Here is a 12,723-nt window from a genome sequence, read left to right as displayed (position 1 = left end):
CATTCTGGGGCGGGGGGAGGGCAAGGGGAGCGGGTGCCGGAGTCAGGGTCGTCCCTTCGGGGGGGTCACAGCCACCTCCCTCCCCCCCGGGCTCTGCGATGGGGCAGGGGATTGCTAGGAGGGTGCAAGGAATTAGGGTGCAAGGGGATTGTATGGAGAGTGCAAAGAAATAGCAAGGAGTGTACAAGGAGTGTGCAAGAAGGGTGCAAGGAGAGCGCAACGAAATAGCAAGGAGGATGCAAGAAAGCTGTAAGGAGAGTGCAAGGAGATTGCAAAGAGGGTGCAAAGAAATGGCAAGGAGGGTGCAAGAGGGCTGCAAGGAGTGTGCGAAGAGGGTGCGGGAAGATTGCAAGGAGGGCGCAAGGAAGTTGCAAGGCGGGTCTTCGTGGGGCCGGCTCTGGGACGGGGGTCCCCCGGGGTGCCCCTGCTGCCCCGGGCCGTGCTGGCGGCGGGGCAGGAGGCACCTGGCGCCCGAAGCTCCGCTCGCTCGCTCCGTGCCCGGCTCTCCCCTCGGATGCCCGCCCGGCCCGGGGAGGGTTTCTCCGCCGTGCGCACCCTCGGCGTCGGGCCGGAGCGTCCGCGGAGGAGCCAGAGCAGCGTCCCCGAGCGTGCTCCGCGCTGCCCTGCACCATCTACCGCCGTTTGCCCGGGGAGGGGACGTGCGAGGAGAGCCCCGGAGGGAGCCTGGAGCCCCGGCGATGCTGCCGAGCTGTGGGGCCGGGGAGGAGGGACAGCCCCCCCACCGAGGGGCTTCCCTGAAGCCTTTCCCGTCCCCCCCCCTCTGAGCGGCGTGGGGAGATGCCAGAAGGGCTGGAGGTCCGGTGCTGAGCTGCCCAGGGCGGTGCTGGGCTGGGACTCAGCCTCTGCCTCCCACCCGAGGCTCCCAGAGTGGTGGGGATTGCTATCCCCGCCCCACAGAAACCCCTGTCCGGCTTCCCCTGTGCCATTGCAGCTTGCTCCTGCCCGGAGCGCGGAGCACGGTGAGTGCTTGAGCTGAGTTTAGATCCAGGAAGGACTCAGAGGTTGTTCTCAGTGGTGTTTCACTGGGAATTGGGAATTATCCCTGGGAGGATCCAGCACCTGCCCTAGCAAGGGACAACTTCACAGGTAGTCTCCTGCTCCAGGGGCATGCCACCAAGCCCCAGATGCGCAGGCAGACCCTCAGAGCAGCACAGGCTGCATCTTTGCGGCTCCATTTCAGAAAGGCATCTTTCAACCCCACAGTTCTTGGAGCAGTTTCAGAAGAAAAGGTTCTGGCTTAAGAGACCATATGGGAGAACAAAGACAATTGTGCTGTGAAAAAAGGCAAAATGATTTCTGTTTATGACAAGGAGCAGAGCCTGAGGGAGGGTCCTCCGTCCTTGGACAGAGTATTTTCCTAGGAAATGCAAGGGAGACCCTTGCTTGAGATTCTGCACCCCTGAACAGAAGGGGCAGGTGAAAGGAAGGGTGGGAGGTGCCCCTGAGGCCCCTGTGCAGTCTGGACACTGAAAATCCAGACACCTGGGTATCCTGCTGCTAGTTTCCTTTCTACCACTTAGTTTACTCATCTGGGGTTTTGGGCAGCAAAATATCACACTGACTTGCCTCTCCAGCTCAGGGCTTAGTTTAGTGATCATTGCAAAAGAATTGTGTAGTGACAGCTATTGGACATTATTTGCATTAAGTGTAAAGGACCAGACTATAGAAAGAAATCTCAAGCAAGGTACTTCTATAGGGTTACTTTTTTGTTCTCCTTATGTGGGGTCTTTGTCATATGTTGTTCCCCAAAGATAAGGCTAAACAGGTTAAGAAATACATATTTTCCTTCTCTATATATTTTATTAGCTCAAGTTGCTCTGCTCAGAGATGTGTTATACTGCATTATGTAAGATTCATAGAATCATAGAATCATAGAATGGTTTGGGTTGGAAGGGACCTTAAAGTATCATCTAGTTCCAACCCCCCTGCCATGGGCAGGGACACCTTCCACTAGACCAGGTTGCTCAAAGCCCCATCCAACCTGCCCTTGAGCACTTCCAGGGATGGGGCACCCACAACTTCTCTGGGGAACCTGTGCCAGGGCCTCACCACCCTCATAGTGAGATTACTCACTTAGGTCTAATTAGAATACTTCTTTCTTAAATCTTCATACAATTTATTTTAGTCCAGTCTAATTTAAACCCTGTGCTTCTTCCATCTGATGTCAGTGAGAGAATTTCCATTGATTTCAGTAAGAACAGAAGCTGGACCTTAAAACATGTATTTAAATAGCTAAGTCAGATCCAGAACTCATTAAAATCAAAGCAAGGTTTGCCAGTGACTTCACTGTGAGCAAGACTAGCATTCTGTATTTTGCATAAAACTGAACATGGGCATTAGCATGACACCAGTGCATAACTAGTTGAAAAAGCACTTTAGTTAGGTAACTGAATCTGATTTTGGAGTCTCCTCCAGCAAAGAATCACTCATTCCTGGAAATGTCCCCAGAGACTTGCTGAGTTTTACTTAAGCTTTCATTAAAGTTTTTACATTCCAATAACACCATGCTGATATTTTTCATGTGTAGCTTCTTCTACATGGCTTTAACATAAAAGATCTATTCTTGCTGTCAATGTTTATTTTAAAGTTTGAAAATTACAGTGTTGGGGTAAGATAAGATCAGCAGTTGCATTCAATTATGAGATTAGGAAGAGAATCCCATAAATGATAGTAGTACATTCAATATAGATATGTGTGTGTGTGTATTTACACGTGCATATATATGTACTTACTATTAAATTAATATCACTGTCTTTGGTTCAAATATGTGATTAGGTAATGTTTACTTAGCTAATTTGTTTTTACCAAGTTGGTGGTTTTTATTCTTCATTTCTCAAGCTGGCCAAAAAATCAACAACTAATGTATTATGCCGGATCGTGTGATATGACTCTATTTGTTCTTTCCATAATTATAGGTTAGCCATGTTTCAATGTATATGGATATAGATAAAAACAGGGCTGAGATGTAAAAAAAGCACAAGTGAAAAAAATATCGTGTGGTTTCTATATTTTCCCCACAAGCACAAATTGTTGAGTAAGGAGATTTTCAAAAGCCAGAAATTGCTATGAAGAAAACCAAAGCTGGAATCCAATGCTAGGGGAGGCTGCATCTGGCAGAACAAAGTTTGGAAAGAGATTTTGCTTTCAATGGGATCCTGTGTTTCCCCACAACATAGCATATGTCGTCTATAAAGACAACGCTTTCATGCATGAGATACAATCACTGCTAAAATCAACCTCAAAATTAGGAAGCACCTATACAATGCTGTCATGCAATTCCTTTGGTTTTCTTATTTATTTGCTGAGATAAAGCTATGAAAAAAGAGGATTCCTAACTTCATGATTTTAAGATGGTGCATCTCAGATAAAAGAATACCGAGAAACTGACAGTGAGAATGTGAGAATTTTAATGTGTAACCCTTCTTCTGTAGGCTAAGAGTGCTGCCAGAAACTGAAAATATGATTCATAGAACAGCTCCTTCTCTACCTAGTTTAAATGGTGTAAGATCTGAGGGGTTAGTAATCTGCAATCTGTGGGGTTTTTTTCTTTAAGGAGTTAAAAGGTCTCATGCTCTAAAATGCAAAATTAGGGAAGTTCTGTTTCTGTGTATTAGGGATGAAACTCTGACGTCTATTTGAAATGCCAAAGCTCCAGAGTGTTAAGTGATAAGAGGGTTGAAATCCGTCATTATTTTTAAGTTTAGCAGGGTGATGGTGTGATAATCATGTCTTTCATAGTGATGTTTTCTCATTTTCAGTGAATAGCTTATTAAATCATCACAGTTTGAATTCAGCTGAAACTGAGAATGCCGCAGTGAAGCTCAGCTCCTGTGGCACTGTTAGATAGACATTTGGATCAGCGCAGCAACAGCTCTCGACTTACAACTGGTGTGATGGTACATAAATCAACAGGAGAAGTCTCACCACTGAGTGTTTGTAGAGATTTGCTTGAGTTTAGTTTTTAAAATAATGCTTTAAACTTGAGCGTAACCCTTTGGTCGATCACTGAAAAAGTCCCCTGTGGTTTCTACTGGGTTAATAAGAAATATTGACAAACGTGTGACATTTTGGCCTTGGCTAAGTCGAAGACAGAGATTCTTGGAAGCGGGCTTTCACCCCGTACTCTGAGATCGATGTATACACCAAGCTCCCCACTGAGACAAGGATTCACCTTGTTCACACTCTTACCAAATCCACAAGTGCGGGACACTAGCAGGTCATGGCTTTTAAGTGTCTCTTCTCCCCTGTTGATACAAAAACACAGTGACAGGTTATTTTTAAAGCTTTTCAGATAAGCTTTTTCAGAGAAAAAATCCGTTTTTCCCGGTTAGACTCCCTGGAAAAGACGGATGAAAATATAAATGACAGCAAAGATTTGCTGCAGAAAAGCTCCTAAGTTTTGTTAGTTTTGAGTAGTGCGAGTCCCGTTATTAGATTATGCAGCACGTAGGTTGAATGTCAACTTTGATTTTAGCGTCTGTCGGCAGTGTTTAAGAGAACTGGAACACATCAAAACTTGGCTAATGTTGACAGGCAAAACAGTAGACTGAAATTTCAGGCTATCTAGAAACCACACCCAGACCCCAAAACACATGTTAGAAGTAACTTTAATTCTGTGCTTCAGCTGAACAAGTAACCTTTTTCTGTGGTCACTTGTGATTCTAAGTTAAACATGTGTGCGTATTTCTGGTGTGGGCTATGTATCAATTTTCCACCTTTCTGCAGAGCTTTTTTTCTGAGGATACCTTCCGCTATAACTGCTTTTGAATGCCCTTCTCATCCTTGGCTTTGCAGGAGCAAATAAGCGTCAGACTATTAGATCCTATTAGATCCTATTTTTATTACTATAAACAGTATCCTTGCAGGAGTGCCAAGAATCCTGTTGTGTTAGGTGCTAAATAAGGAGAGAACAAAAGGATCGTTCTTGCTTTAGTGGGTTTAGAGTCTAATTTCCTGAACTTAGATTTTCAACGTTGAGTACTTGACATTGCAGGGACCTACTGGGATTCCCAGCTGCGTCCAGCAGTTTAATATCTATTGCAGTCGCTTATGTCTTCACGCACCTAAATGCCTTTGTGCATCTGGCCCGTATTTCTAGTCCCATGAAGGCCGAGCAGTGATTTCGATGAGCAAGACGGCGAACAATGTGCTTACACAGGAGAGCAGCTGTCTCCCGTGGGAGCAGGGAACTGGGATGGCTCCATGGCAGCGGGAGACTGAAAGGCCACTCAGAGTGTCCCGCCAACTCCCTGCCAAGAGGGGGTTATTCCCTGCTGTACTAATGCTTTGTTCAATCCCTCAAAATCCTGCCAAGCAAGTGGACTTGCGCTGCCTACTAGATTGTGCCTCAAGAAGTTCACCCTGATATACAAAACACATTTTTTCCTCTCTTCATTCACTCCCAACAGAACCTCTTTATTCACTGCAAGGAATTCCTTCCCTTCCTTGGTGTTTATGCTTTGTGAATATTTATAGGCTGTTATCATGTCCATCTTGCCCCAGCCATCACTCAGCCAGGCTACATGTACTCTGTTCTTTTAATCTTGCTTCGTAACTCAATCCCTCCCACCCCCTAATCGTTTTTTGTTGTTCTATTCTCGACTCCCGCCAGTTCCAGTTGCTCATTTTGCTTTGGGTAAACGCTATATTTATGTTAATACTATGTGGTGGGTGGTCCTCTCTGCGCTCATGGTCCACGTGAGTGATTTAGACGTTCGAAATGAGGTTGGCATTTTATAGCCAAGCCATGGCCTGATTACCGGTTCCGCTCTTCAGAGCACTCTGGGAAGAAATATGCTTAGCCATCACTATTAAAAATGGCTACGATAGCCACTAATAAAGCGTCTGTGCAGGGATTCAAGGGAATTGCCAAAATTGCATGGGTGCTCTATACATTTGAAATGATGGTGTGCCATTAATTTTAAAATCATATGCTGTATTTTCTAGTGAGTTTCCAGCTCATCTAAATTAAGGAAGATAGATGTAATATTTCCCATTTGGTAAGAATATGAATTCCAGTTAGAATTTAACTGAGTCACGATTGTACCCCCGGGGTATTGTTCAGCCTTGGACTGAGTTGGTTTGCTTTCAGTTTTGAAAATAAATGCTTTCCCCCATGTATTCTCGCCAATCTCTCACTGTCTAGGTACCCGGGGGATTAGAGATCATCTCACTATGGTCTCACCTGTCTCCCCAAAATAAAACTTAAACTTTCACCAGTGTTCAAGGAAAAAAGCTCTAGCATCGCCCTTCTTTCCTTCTGTTTCTTTTGCTTTTTGGTTACATATTTCTCTGTGCCAAACTTCTGCGGCAGTACTGACCAGAGTTTAACACAGGTTAAACGATGTGTTAGCGTAGCCTGAACCCATTTGCTTTCTTCAGTGCTTACCGATGCCGAAAAAAGAAGGCACACAGCAATTATCCCATTAGTTCTTACCTCTCCTGACTAACCATCCCTCTCCCTGCAGACTCTGTCCTGTAGGTTCATGTGGAGGTAGTGAATTCTTGCAGGGGAGCCCTGTGATTTCTCTGATTTTGGCTCACAGCAAGACCCTGTTCTTGGCACTCTTGTCTGCTCTCCTGGACCTCCCAGCTGGGCTGCCCGGCACGGGGCTGGCAGCAGGACAGGACTCTGAGCTAAGGGCCGGCTACCGCTGAGCTGACCACAATGGTTGGGCCAACTGGGGCCGTCAGGCCGTATGGAATTGCTCAGCTGTTCTCCAGTATATCTTTTGACATTGACCAATTTAGCTGTGGAAGAAGCACATGACGCCTCTTTCTGAGCCTGCGCAATATCTTTTGGGAGGTGGGAGGGAGAAACACAAAGTGAAATGGCTCCTGTATCTGTCAGGACAGCAAGTATGTGGTGAGTGAAGCTCTGTTGTGGAATTGGAAAGCGTAGCGCTTTGATTAACATTAACTGTAGGAGATCTCTTGGGAAGATGTACTCGCATCCGCCTCTAGTGCTTTTATTTGTCATCACAAGTCCTCTATGCCAACTCTGACATGTCTTGCTTAGTTCACTCCATTTGAGAATATCCCATATCCCGTTTCTCCTTTGTATCCCTTCGTTCTCCAGATGGAGTGTTGACTGTCAGTTTATGGGGATGGGCATTTTCTGAATAAGGTGCTGATGCTGTGTTGGTACGGTCATGGGATCTTTCCTGTTTATGGACTCCAATGAAACTGGGCTCAAGCCCCACAATCCCATTTACAGTGTTAGGTCTGGTTCTCTTCTTTGAGGTAAGCAGCTAGAGAGGGCAATTTTAAGAAGCCATTTTATTTAAACGTAGTTTATACTGAAGAAGACCTTTGAGGTGCAGAAGAGAATACCTTCTCCCTTCTCCCCTTCCCTACCACAAATCCCATCTGTCTTGTCATCTATCGCTAGACATGACACTTATAGGAGAAATAAATGATTCCGTGATTCCAAGAGCCAAATGTTTTCTTCTCTAGTGCCTTAAAAACCTCCAGTCAACTCACCACAAGTGCTTCACTATTTTAATTGTGGACATGAGACAAATTAGGCAATGATCACATCCTCAGAATAAAGCTAGGCTAAAAGCCATAGAATATGGTGTCTGAACCTGTTTGCCAGTGTGTTGAAAGTATGTGGTGAAAGTATCTTTTGAAAATTTCTCTGAAATCCTGAGCTGCTTGGGAATTCTGAGTCGGCTGAGTTCCCTCTTAGGATCTGCAGAATTTCATATATGATTATGCTGTGTTATGCACAGGCAACTCAAGGTGATGCTCTACAGTCATAGCTAACGTAATACATTTATCATGCCATCACTCATCTAGTGAATTCGAAGCATTTTACAAATAGCATGAACTGAGCATCAGACTGGTGAAACAGCTATATGTAATTATACCTGTTTTACAGACAAATAAGAGAAGGGATGAATAATAGAAATACTTTTCCAGAAGCCAAACAGTACTCCAGTGGAAGCACTGGCATCCTCCCTCAACCACTTGACCACATTCTGGCTTCAATTCAGGGAGGCATTACTAATCAGGAAAAATGCTCATGCATTGGCTTAATTTCAAGCACATGCTTAAGTTTCACTGAAACCAATTAGACTTAAGCATATGCTTAAGTCCTGTCCTGAACTGGGTTCAGTTTGCAGATAGGCAAAATGCAAAGTTCTGCTGTGATACAGTTTTCCACCCCCAGTGGGTTATATTTAAGTTTTATAACTTCATAATATCATAATATAAAATGTATCTCTTCCCACAGAGTTGTCCTCTTGGGAATGCCTTGTTCTGAGTGAATTAAAAGCACCACTAACTTAATCTCCACACAAATGCAAGAAAAATTGATTTGCTAAATACAAACATTTTCTTTGCTTTTAAAAGAACGCTTATTCCTTTAGTGGCTAACCCAAAATCCATTCTGCGTGCTCTCAGGAGAGAAAAATGCTAAGGAAACACTATTTTGCTCTGTTAATGAAGTCTGTGTGGATAAGTATAATTCGCTTATGCAGAATCTATTGATATGTTTCTTATCGTCCATTTCATTCCAGTCTGAACATTCCTCAGAAAATATCAAAGGTTTTATGTCATCTCTAAATGAAGAAATGTGTAATGCTCCATGACTTCAGGCACTGATCTTATCCCTGTGAATGGGTGACTAACTGAAACATTAGAATTATAAATGGGAATAATAAATTCTGGCCATAGGAGGCAATAACATGTAACAGATTAAGCAGTCTAGCTCTGGAGAAGAGTTGATCTACAGTAACTAATTTGGTGCAAACTGTAATGTATGCATTTTCTCCTCCATTTATAAAGAAACAGATGTATGACTCAACTTTGCTTTTTTCCAAAGTCAATCCGCTTGGAGGAACACAAACAAGATTTGTTTCCAACGAGGCATATTACAGTATTTCTCTCCTGGTTGGTATTTTTTTCCTTTAAAAGTGAGAAGTGGGTCTGAATCTGGAGCATGCAGCAGTTATGTAGCACAACCCCACTGGCAGGCTGTCATGTTCAGGCTTGGCCATTGCCTAGGAAGCTTTCGTCTTAATTTTACCAACAATTTACTTTGTGAAGAATTTCCAGTTCTGCCTTTCTATCATTTGATGCTGTGGGTCTGATTTTTCTGAAAGTCGCTTATACAAGTAAGTGTATGGAATAGTTGGTCAGTATTTGCTACTGCTGTTGTCTCAAGGCTTGATCCAGTTTCTGCTGATGCCAGTGATCAGTTGCCGTTCCCGGTTGCTGGCATTCCTGATTGCCTGAGTGCTTGTGCAGCCCCATTGCTCGGAGACTTTGGGCCAGTACTTTGGATGCAGCACGCACCGGAAAGCTGGCAAAAGATACCGTTTTGTCTAGCTGCTGTACCGAGGAGCTCTCTGGAAACGCTTGTGGTTAATCGATACAGACAGACGGGATAACGAATGAGTGGAAGAGATCACGGATGGGCATTTTTTTTAGATTTTCCTATGAATGAGTATTTTTGTTTTGAAGATGAATTGTGAATAATTCCTTCCTCCAGCCCAAGAACTCTATAAAGCAGTTAATTTGTGTCTCTCTCAAGATGGAGAGTGGAGCTGCTCTGATGTGCTTCACCAGGGGCTGAGTGAGAGAGTGACGTATGAGTGACAGCCACTCTAAGCTGCTCTTGGAATAGAGATGTGCCCTAACTACAGATTTTAGGTCTGGAACTGAACTTTTCAAGCTTGAAAGGATGTTTGGATCTGGTGGGGCTGGGCTGGAGTGTTTGAGAGAGAAAGGCAGCCACAAAATTTGGACACAAGCCAATAGCTTTTGGTTTGAGGATGCATCCAGCTTGGAGTCCTGTGTACAGTTAAGTAAGACAAAATCCCTAGGAATTCCCATTATGTCAAATATTTACATTTGGGGGGCTTTTTCTTTTTTTTTTTCCCCATGGAGTTTGATCCTGATTATAAAAATTCCCTTTTCTATTGAACGTGTCAAAATGTAGTGATTGCGTTGCCAAAGTGTCTGTGCTCTCAAACAATGTAGACTTTTAGCGTTTCTGCCAAAAGTAGCAGTAAGGGTTTAGTCAAATATTGAAGCTTCTGCTGCAGTAAACACACACAGAGCACAGTTAGCGAGTTGAGAATGGGGCTATATTCCATGCTGTGATTTCGGTATAGCTATAGACTACACCGACACCTCTGGAGTCTTTCTGTGGTTATGAGCAAGAGCAAATTTGACCCTTATAGTCCATTAGCTCTAATACAAATACAGTTATTTTTTAGTTTACCATATTCTCTAGGATAATGATTTCATGTTTGTTTTAAGTGTAATTCAGTTTGGACTATCCTTGTACTGAAGACTCTCCAAAAGGTTTGCCAGTAATTAGGCCTCTTGATAGGTCAGTCAGATGAAACTTGGCATATTTTGCAGGTGAGTAGAAAACGACACAGGAGTAAGGAACACACAGGAGTAAATTTGCCCAAGGCTACAGAGCAAAGTCACGGCAGAACCGGGATGAGGATGCAGAGCGCCAGCTCCTAATGGGCTCTGCTAACTGGGCACCCATGGGGCAGCCTGCATGGGTGCTGCAGCTGCCAAATTAAAGGCTTAACTAATAGCAATGGGTTTTGTCATCCAGTATTTTCCCCTTTTCGTACGAGGACTCACAGGAACTGCTTTTTAGGAAGCATTAGTGCAGGCAGTTGTGAAGGAGCTGGCTATCCCTGCTCGCCACATCCAGCCCTTAAAGATGATAAAAACAGTACAATTGTGAGTCTGCTCCAAAAAGAACCCTTAACGCTAATAATGCGCCTTTCCAGCTAGTTTATGCACTCCAGCGTATAGTGAGGTAACAGAAAATCCGAGGCCGTTTTCACTGGCCTTTAGGTAGGTAGGCTGCTTCTGTTATTGCTCTCCTGCTTCGCTGGGGGCTTCACTTGCCATGTGTTTATTCCCTTTGTGGTAGTTTCAGGGTTTGCGTGCTTAAATCTACACAAACACATTTCAAGGACCCTGTTACTGTGACATGTAGAGCCTTTGGAAATGGCAGTGCCACAGTGAAGTGACTCCGAATTTGTCCATCAGACGTAAGTCTAAGTTAAATATTACCAGATTAGTAATAAAATACTATTTGAGTGGAAATCTCTCTGCTTTGCCACATGTTCAGGAGCCTCTGACTTGCACAGCAGACGTTTAATTACCGAGTTCCCATTTGACTTGGTCTAGGGCTTGTATTTGTGGCAAACTTGGATGCTGAAGATTTGTGACAGGGATTTAACTGGGGGGGGGTGGGGGGTGATGTGTTGATGCCAGGGATGAGAGGCTCCTATCTCGGAAGAAGTTGGCTGTGGGAATCGGGGGAGCCTCCCTGGCAGACCCCAGCTGTGAAGCTCACCCTGAGTGTTTATATTGGTGTTATATCCCGAGCTTGTGAGCCAGGGAATTTTGCTGACGTTGCTCAGCACCTTGTAGTCTTCCCCATGGTTTGCGGCAGATCCGTATGCGCTGGCTTCATCTGCAAACACATCTTGTTAGGAAGATGGTTGCACTCTCCAAGCCACACTTGGGCCCTTCACAATCTCAGCTGTCACTTCTCTCACGCGCAGGCAGGTGGTTGGGATTTCTCTTCCCAGTGAAGGGTCTGGTTTAGTCAGATCTCCCTATAAAGATCACGGGATGGTTCAGGTTTTATAGAAGTACATATGTGGCACATAGGGACTAGGAGGAGTGGTTGTGACTGTATCTTGATCTCCTTGACTGAGGCACAGGGTGTGCAAATGTTTAGCATCCTCACTCTGTGGGAAGGTAATAGGTATACGTTAGATCTTTCTTTCCAGCTGATAGGCAGGCTGGAAAGCAACCTGTGTCCTAACCATTGGTACGTAGTGAATAAAAGTTGGCTTGAAAATTTCCAGCACGCTACTAGGCAAATTGCAAAGTACAGCTAGAGCGAGCGAACCCCGGCTGGGCTCATAAACCCCAGGCAGCCCTGGGCTGGGCTGAACACCATCAGGCCGAGGGACCGGGCTCTGCCAGACGGGGCAGTTGTACGATAGCAGAAAATCAGGGTTTCAGGAGGAGCTTCCCTGAGAGCTCATTTCGTAGTGCTATAAAGAGGCAAATCCCAAGTTTCTTACTGAAGCAAACTCACGATGAGTACAACAGAAGTTTGCCTAAGTAAAGAGTGACTAACATATAGGAATATACATACGTATATGTGTGCATGCAAAGGTCTTCAGGATTTAGCTGAGTGTTCACACATTCCCTAAGCCAATAACATCCGTTGTTATGGGAAATGAGGTAAGTGACAGAATTACTGTCCTTATGGCGGGCGACAGGCGAGTCTAATGTTCCCATGCTGTAATTCCCTCTTTCACTTACTGCTTCAACAATAGCTTGAGAGAGAGAGAACACGAACAAAGAGCACTCAGTTTTATTTGAAGATTTCATCTAAAAAATAGTTGGATTCAGATGAGACTCAAGCTGGAAAACAGTAAAATAAAAAGTCTGTATCCTTAACTAAGAGCTTGCTGCTTAGCTAACCCATTTGGGGGTTTCATTCTCTTAACTAGCTCTTCTAGTTAATGCAGCCAAAGGAGTTTTTCTAGGCAATGGCGTTTCAGATGTTTTCTGTGTCAGTGAAGCAGTCAAGGAACGCAAGTGCCGAGGACTTGGCAGGCCCCGAGCTGTCCCTGCGGGTACCTGGCAGACCTCCGCAGTCCTTCTAGCCTGGGACCGCAGCTCTCCGCGCACAGCCCC

Source organism: Aptenodytes forsteri, unplaced genomic scaffold (assembly GCF_000699145.1).
Source record: "Aptenodytes forsteri isolate BGI_AS27 unplaced genomic scaffold, ASM69914v1 Scaffold112, whole genome shotgun sequence".
NCBI classification, from domain to species: domain Eukaryota; kingdom Metazoa; phylum Chordata; class Aves; order Sphenisciformes; family Spheniscidae; genus Aptenodytes; species Aptenodytes forsteri.
Note: the sequence above shows the minus strand (reverse complement) of the source record.